The 8,686-nt window shown below is 34.5% G+C and overlaps 1 pseudogene; it reads left to right on the top strand.

Moving 5' to 3' along the window:
- Nucleotides 1–6,112: 6,112 nt before the first annotated feature.
- LOC145039502 (uncharacterized) lies at nt 6,113–7,630 on the top strand (annotated as a pseudogene).
- The last annotated feature ends 1,056 nt before the right edge of the window (nt 7,631–8,686 follow it).

The following is an 8,686-nucleotide window of genomic DNA, read 5'->3' as shown; positions in this document are numbered from 1 at the left end:
GACAACGTGTCTTGTTCCTCCATAGAGTCAGAGTATAGAGCTCTTGGGTGTGTTGTGTGTGAAATCATATTGGTTTTGCAAGTTCTGTTTGGTATTGGTGTTAAAGATCTTATTCTTGTTCCTGTATTTGGTGATAATGATTCAGCTATTAAATTAGTGTTGAATCTGTTTTTCACGAAAAGACGAAGCACTTTGATGTTGGTACTCACTTCATTAGAGAAAAGGTTTTGAAAAAATTAATACAAGTTGTTAAGATTGATTATTATGATATTGTTTCACATATTTTGACTAAAGGTCTTCTAGCCAACATGATTATATCTGTAAGCTGATGGGAATGTTTCATCCTTTTACTAGACAATGATCAGCTGGGGGGGGGGGGGGGGGGTTTGAATATGAACAACATTTTCTATCAAAGTGTTCATTGTGTATGTTGATTGTTATATCCTTTTATTATATCATTCGTTTATTTATTTATTTATTTATTTATTGTGTAGTTTGATTTTATTTCTTATTTATTGTTTCCGGAAGTGTGGTTCTTGTCAAATTATGGAAGTTGTGGATTGCGGCTCAATTCTCTCATTCTCAACTAATACGCGGGTTAAACCCGGATCCGAATATTGATTCGGAGTATATAATGTTTTGAGTGTGTGTTACGTGCCATAATTTGATACACAACTCACACATTGATTCACACTTGTGTCTCTCTGTTCTCTATATATATATGGTTTCGTGTGTTAGGGTTTTCTCATTAAAAGCTTGAGTTTAAATCTCTTTCATTCTTAGTTTAGGTAGAGAGTTTGTTAGATTGAGTGTTGTAGTGAGGATCTGTTGTAATCCTAAGTGATAGAGAGTTGTAGTGAGGTTTACGTAGTATCTTTTAAACCAACTAATTCTTATTCCAGAATAAAAGAATTATTGATGTTGTTTACATTTTGTGTTTTGTTCAGTTTTCAAGTTAAAAAAAAAAATGTTTTATATAGGATTTGAACACATTATGAACTCAACTATTTGAAACGCGTATTATAATTTTAGAAATTGTAACACATTATGAATTCTTTTAATACAAATCCATCATTTATGCATAGAAAATCACTATAATACTAGTGCTTCCATTTGTCACATCGACTAAAGCAGTTTCGAGAAACTCTTACCAAAAATCCATTTGTTAGACGTTAATGTGAGATTAAAGTGTTTTTCGACATCTGCCTTTAGCAAAAGTGTTTTTCAAAGGAAGCTTGTATCTAATTCCATTTGCCTTTTGACTATATGTTTAGAAGTGTTTTCAGTCTCTAATAATTTTGTTTATCTATAAATAAATGTTTTATTACATATTATTTTTTACTATACATTTCGAAGGGTTTTCGGTCCTTAATAATTTTGTTTATCTATAAATATATGGTTATATATATATATATATATATATATATATATATATATATATATATATATATATATATATATATATATATATATATATATATATATAGATATATAGATATATTAGGTTTTATTTATTTATATAGGAGTTCGAGCGTGCAATATCTACATAATTCTTCTTCAAATAATTAACATTTATCAAAATCTTTAACAATGATGATTTTTTTTTTTTTTTTTTTATCATTCTATAATAACCTAAAATTCTATTTAAAAACCAATAGTTTTATTCTTAAACGTTGATCATATTTATTATTCTTTTGTCCATTTATTCGATGTATTTTTTTTTAAATATATTACAATTTTTAAAATGGTCATTGGTATTTTTCATGACTCCTAGTTTTATTATATGTTCTTTTTTGAATATAATAAGCATATATAATTATCAATCTTATTTATTTTTATAATTGATAATTATGCACATGTGACATCAATGATAGCAAAACAAAAAAGTAGAATAATTATATAGGTAGTTTAATTATCTACTTGGTCATACAATGTCTTTATTAATGAAATTTAAATTCTGGTTAGATGAAAAGGCATTGATTTTTGGCCAATTAAAAAAAAAAAAAAGAGAGAGAGAGAGAGAGAGAGAGAGAGAGAGAGAGAGAGAGAGAGAGAGAGAGAGAGAGAGAGAGAGAGAGAGAGAGAGAGAGAGAGAGAGAGAGAGAGAGAGAGAGAGAGAGAGAGAGAGAGAGAGAGAGAGAGAGAGACCACATGATAAAAGCAGATAATGAAAATTTTAATAAAATGTGTCCACGACATTGACCATAAAGATCCAATTTCAAGGGATCTTATAATATTTTGTTTGTTTTTATTTACTTTTTTTGTATTCTTTAAGGTAAAACATAATCATATATATATATATATATATATATATATATATATATATATATATATATATATATATATATATATTACCGATTAATTCGAAATTATGGATTTATGAACTCATTTTTTTATTTTCTGACACAAAAGAAGTTTTAAAAATATTTTTCGAACAATAGAAATTAATTATGAGTTTCGAATCCTTTTTATGAAAAAAGCTAGTTCGAAATTTTGAACACATTCTTCCTTTGAGTTCGGAAAATGTTATTTGTTAGGTAGGACAAATACTATAAAAGTCACAATATATTATCATGCTAATTATGAGTTTCGAATCCTTTTTATGAAAAAAGCTACTTCGAAATTTTGAACACATTCTTCCTTTGAGTTCGGAAAATGTTATTTGTTATGTAGGACAACTACTATAAAAGTCACAATATATTATCATGCGTAATTGGAAAAAATCATATTTTTTTTTGTTGGCTCTGGCCATAAATGTGATAGAGTTATTATTATAGCCTATTTAATAGGTTTCATGTTAACTCTATTATTTTTTTGCAAAATAAATGATAATATTGGGTTTAAAATTCAAATTTGATCCATATAGTTTGCAAAAAACTATACATGTCCAAAACTCCATTTAATGTTTTGTAACTTGTTTATTTTCATTTATATTTTATTTTTTAGTGAAAACTAACCTTTATTTTATAATTTTTTTCATTTTTTTAAATATTTTTTGCATTATTTCCCTTTTTATCTTTTTATGTTTTCATATTTTGATATTTTTATTATACTTGTCGTATTATATATATATATATATATATATATATATATAGAGAGAGAGAGAGAGAGAGAGAGAGAGAGAAAGAGAGAGAGAGAGAGAGAGCTGGGTTCAGGTATCCAAAGTAATTATTGTGTTATTGTATGTATAAATGTGGGTCAATCAAAATTTAAAATAAAAATAATTAATTAAATAAATAAATAAGGGTAAATAGGTAATTTGATAATTAGTTTCCACAAATAATATCCTATAATTATGGAAACCATTGACCTCAGCTACCTATGTTTTCTACATCCATCGTCGGCTTTTTAAAACCACCATCTATTGTTGATACACCAGAGGATCTCAATCCAGTGAAATGGCTCCCCAAATGTCATTGTCGCATTCTGATGGTGCTCTGAAGATTGTCGACACTGATGAGGAATCAGGTTTCACCTTCTTCAATTCCTCCTTTATTGAAACTGGGTTAAGTCTTGAAGAATTAAGATGGAAATTCTGTGAAAAAAGCGTTGTTGTTGGATCATCGCTTTCTGTCGAGGTCTTAAACTCTCTTCCAATGGCTATGGAGGCCAATCTAGTCCGTGTTCCCGTCGGTGATGTTGATCGGCTGTTTTTCCCTTGCCGTCGGATGTGTTGACGAGAGCCATTTTCGGATGCAATCCCGTAATTTATGTTGTTGTTTATTGTGTCCCAGTATTAGTGGGTCTATTTTAGGTACTTTGTTTCTTGTACTCTTGTATATATATATTTCCTCCTTGTGAATGTAAAAAACAACTTGATAGACAAATCGTATCCTCTGTTCTTTATGGTATCAAAGCATACCCACCATCAAAATTGAATTTCCCTTAAACAAAGCTCACCTCCATGACAGACAAAGATAGTTTTCTCATGACACCAAAGTTACTGTTCAAAACGTACACGAGGCACCATTTCCAATCGGAGTGGTCTTAGATGATTCGAATTACCCGTTATGGTCCCAACTCATGGAGATGCGTATTGGAGCGAGGAACAAATCGGGATTCCTCACAGGTGCTACACCAAAACCCAAAGCAGATGAAAAACAGATCGAAGCATGGTTGCTCGATAATAACCGGGTCAAAAGTTGGCTCATCAATTCGATGAGTCCATCCTTGATACGACGATTTATTCGAATCCAAACGGCAAAAGAAATCTGGGAGACTGTTGCTAAAACCTTCTATGATGGGTCTGATGAGACACAACTGTTCGAATTGAACCGAAGATCGTCACCACCCGTCAAAATGGGAGATCCTTACTTGCATATTACAACGAATTGGTGAGTATTTTTCAAGAAATTAACACTCGTCTCACTACTCAAGAAGAAACCGTTGCTCACACCATGTGTTTGAATAAAACCATGGCCAGGCTTCGTGTTCACATTTTCTTGGCTGGTCTGGATCTCGAGTTTAATCAGGCCAGGAATGAGATCTTAAGGAAAGATCCACCTCTTGACCGGAATCATTCTATGCATACATCCGGAAGGATCAAAATCTAAGACACACTATGGAAGAATCAAAACTGGTGCCCGACAGCATGCTACACTTAACCACCCGCAACCGTACCTCGAAAGGGAAGAACTCTAACAACAAAGGTAACACATAGACATGCATTCATTATGGAGAAGAAAGACACTCCAAACAAAGATGCTATGAGATTATCGGATACCCCGAATGGTGGGATTTCACGAAAAGACCACGAAAAAAATTGAGTCAAGCTTCTGTCGCCACAACGAATAAAGAAGGGTCAACTGTTTATGTCGCTGCTCACACAAAAATAGTCAACAATTCTAGTATGTGTAATACTAACCGTGCTTCGAATAATAGTTAGATTATTGACACCGGTGCGACAGACCACATGACAAATGATTCCTCTAAACTACAAGTTTTGAACCCACCAAATCAAACTAGTGTTCACACTGCTAATGGAGGAATATCATCTGTTACATGCGAAGGTCTAGCAAAAGTGTCAAACTCTATGGATCTTGATTAAGTCCTTGTTGTCCCATCTCTTTCATCTAGCCTTTTATCAGTTAGTCAAGTCACAAAAGCATTAAATTGATATGTGATTTTTGGGCCTAATGACTGCATATTTCAGGAGATGAAGACGCATCAGATTCTTGGCTATGGTACTAGACGGGGAAGCTTGTACTATCTCTAAGAACACCCTCGTAGTCAAGCTTATCATACACGAATAAATCAAGTAGAAAGAAATATGGCATGGTTATGGCATCGTCGGCTCGAACATCTCTCATTTAGTCATCTTAGAAGGTTAAAACCAACTTTATTTTTGAATGTAATGGATTCTGAGTTCAAATGCGGGACATGTGAATTGGCAAAAAAATCATCGAATATCATATGCTTCTAGCAGTAATAAAGTCATAGTTCCTTTTATAACGATTCACTCCGATGTTTGGGGTCCAGCAAAAATTCCTACTCCTAATGGTGCACGATATTTTGTAACATTTATTGATGAATGCACCCTTATGATATGGGTTTCCTTGCTTAAAACAAAAGGGGAAACATATTTTGCATTTAAAGAATTACATCATCTCATAAAGTCTCAGTATCACAGTGACATTCAAATCCTCCAATCTGACAATGGAGGTGAATATATTAATCAAGATATGAAACAATTTTGTAAAGATAACTTTATTTGGCATCAAACGTCGTGTGTTGGCACACCCCAACAAAACGGGCTTGTTGAGAGAAGAAATTGACAAATCCTTGAAATTGTCTGAGCCTCCTTATTTGATATGAATGTTTCACATGAATATTAGGGAGAAGAGGTTCGTTCGGCAACATATCTCATGAACAGAACCCCATCTCGGGTAATTGACTTCAAAACCCCGCTTCAAAAACTGCAAGAACTGACAAGCACACCAATCAGCCCGGGTATGTCGAGCAAAAAAAAAAGGGTATGGATGTCTTGACCCAAAGACTCAAAAGATGTACGTAACTCGAGACAAGGTTTTCCATGAAAATGTTTCCTTCTTCGGTTATGAGTGTTATCTTCAGGGGGAGAAAAACACAACTTGGATAAGAAATCACACATGAAATGCATGAAAGTCAAGACGAAAATGACAGCGGTGGATCAGTCACACATGAAACGCATGAAAGTCAAGATGAAAACAATAACGGTGGATCATTCGAAAACCTTGCACCTGAAATTACAGATTACAACTCTGAATCTGATGGTGAAATCAATGGGGAAAATGGAGATGGAAATGAGCAGAATACCAAGGATAAAGATACCACAAATGAATCTCGAGAGAGTACACACCCCGTCACCAACCGCATCGAGAATCCGGAGGTCATCACTACACCTAATGCTTCTTGTTTGCAGGATGAAATACCTGTTTCTATTTTGCAGGAGACTAATAACACTCCAGAACCTAGATACCCAGCAATACATAATAGAGGGATACCAAAGAAGCAATATCAACCCGATCTAGAAGTGAAGGCGAAATACCCCATTAGCGACTATGTCTCATCTCATCACTTAACAAGGTCTCATGCTCTCCTTGTTGAAGAACGAACTATCTACCGTCAAAATCTTGAACAATGTACAAGAAGCTTTGAAAGATGAAAAATGGAAGAACGCCATGAACCAAGAAATGGAAGCACTTCCAAAAAATCAAACGTGGGAGTTGTCGAGTCTTCCTCTGGGGAAGAAAATTGTGGGATGTAGATGGGTATATACGATTAAGCTTGATTTAATGGGAAACATAGATCGATACAAGGCCAGACTCGTAGCCAAAGGATATACTCAGAAGTATGGGATTGATTATGGAGACACATTTGCACCTGTTGCAAAAATCAACACCATCCGTATTCTCATCTCCATAGCAGCAAATCGGAACTGGCCTTTAAAACAGTACGATGTAAAGAATGCTTTCTTAAATGGATATTTAGAAGAGGAAGTATATATGGATCAGCCGCCGGGTACAAAATGTAAAGGGAAGGTGTGCAAGTTACGGAAAGCATTGTACGGATTAAAGCAATCTCCCCGGGCATGGTTTGGCTGGTTCTCAAACTTCATGAAAAGAATTGGATACAAGCAAAGTGATGCTGATCACACATTATTCGTCAAAGAAAACAAAGGAAAGGTGACTGCCTTATTGTGTATGTCGACGACATGGTGGTCACAGGCGACAACCCAAAAGAAATGTCAAACCTACAAATAACCCTCGCAACTGAATTCAAACTAAAGGATCTTGGTCACCTAAAGTACTTCCTAGGTATTGAAGTGGCCAGGTCTAAAGCGGGAATCTCCATGTGCCAACGAAAGTGTATGTTGGATTTATTGGATGAAACTGGAATGCTCAATTTTTGGCCGGTTGATACCCCAATCGAAATCAATCACAAACTTATGATTCATCCTAATCAAGTTCCAGCTAGTAAAGAAAGGTATTAAAGGCTAGTCGGAAAGTTAATATACTTATCGCACACACGACCGGACATAGCCTATGCAGTCAGCGTTGTAAGTCGTTTCATGCACTCCCCAAGTGAAGATCATATGGCAGCTGTGTCACACCCCAAAACCGGAACGACGGAAACATTCTGGGGTGGATGACGTCATGTCAAGTATCACAACATATGCAGTATAGTAATCGAAATACAACAATCATTGCATTAATAGTAATAGTTTTACATAGTTTACACTTCATAGCAACATCAGAGTAATACAAGAAATAATATAGATGCAACTCGGTACTAGGCTGTCTCCGCAATTGCTCCCGGGATGTACCTGTCTATCGATGACCTGAGAATACAAGTTATTTTGAAAGCGAGTATCAGCATTTTTATAATGATGGTGAGTTCATAAGTATGTAGTGTCATTTGTATAAATACACATTTTTATTCAAAATAACTTTATGAAAGATAGTAGTTTAGAATTTGCGGTGTATTAGTGTCATTTCCAGAAAATCCTATATTTTCTAAATAAAAGAAGTCTTCTACCAAGACCTGACATATTTATGTTTTAAAGAGTAATTTTTCCCGAAATACTATCCTTACCAAAATACAGTATTGACTATAAAGGAAATATGAGAAAACACAAGTAAAAATACTAGGGGAAAATAAAATATACTTCAGTAGTAATACTACTGACTAAAAGTAAATGAAAACATAGAGTCCAGGAGAGTATCAAATAACTGATATGCATGGCTCAGTCTAATAAAAAGAAGCACAAAATCCAGACAGTATCGAAGGAACGATACAACTTGCAAAATCTAAAACAAAAGGGTGAATGTGAACTCGAATGTAACCATGCTGATCGACGATAGAGTATCCGATGACCCATCCAGGTCACGCATAGAGGTAGTGGCATTATGTCACCCATGGGCCTTACCGGCGCAGACTGTAGCTAGTAGTCTGGTTGTGGGCGTGTCAGTCTCATATAGATCTATACACATGATGTTCACTCTCCTTCCTGGAGACTCTGGTTGCATGGCGTTGACGCAATGAAGCGTCGTAAAGGGAAATAGTGTGTCACATTCTAAAGCAAATGAGAGAGATAGAGAGAGAGAGAGACAAATAGAGAGAGATAGGGATAGAGATAGAGATAGAGATAGAGATATAGATAGAGATAGAGTCTCCTAACTATTCCTATAATAGTTACTAAGGTTCT

This window comes from Lactuca saligna, chromosome 4 (assembly GCF_052625555.1).
Source record: "Lactuca saligna cultivar CGN05327 chromosome 4, ASM5262555v1, whole genome shotgun sequence".
Lineage (NCBI taxonomy): Eukaryota > Viridiplantae > Streptophyta > Magnoliopsida > Asterales > Asteraceae > Lactuca > Lactuca saligna.
The sequence above is the reverse complement of the archived record's forward strand: the minus strand, read 5'-3'. Positions and strand labels throughout refer to the sequence as shown.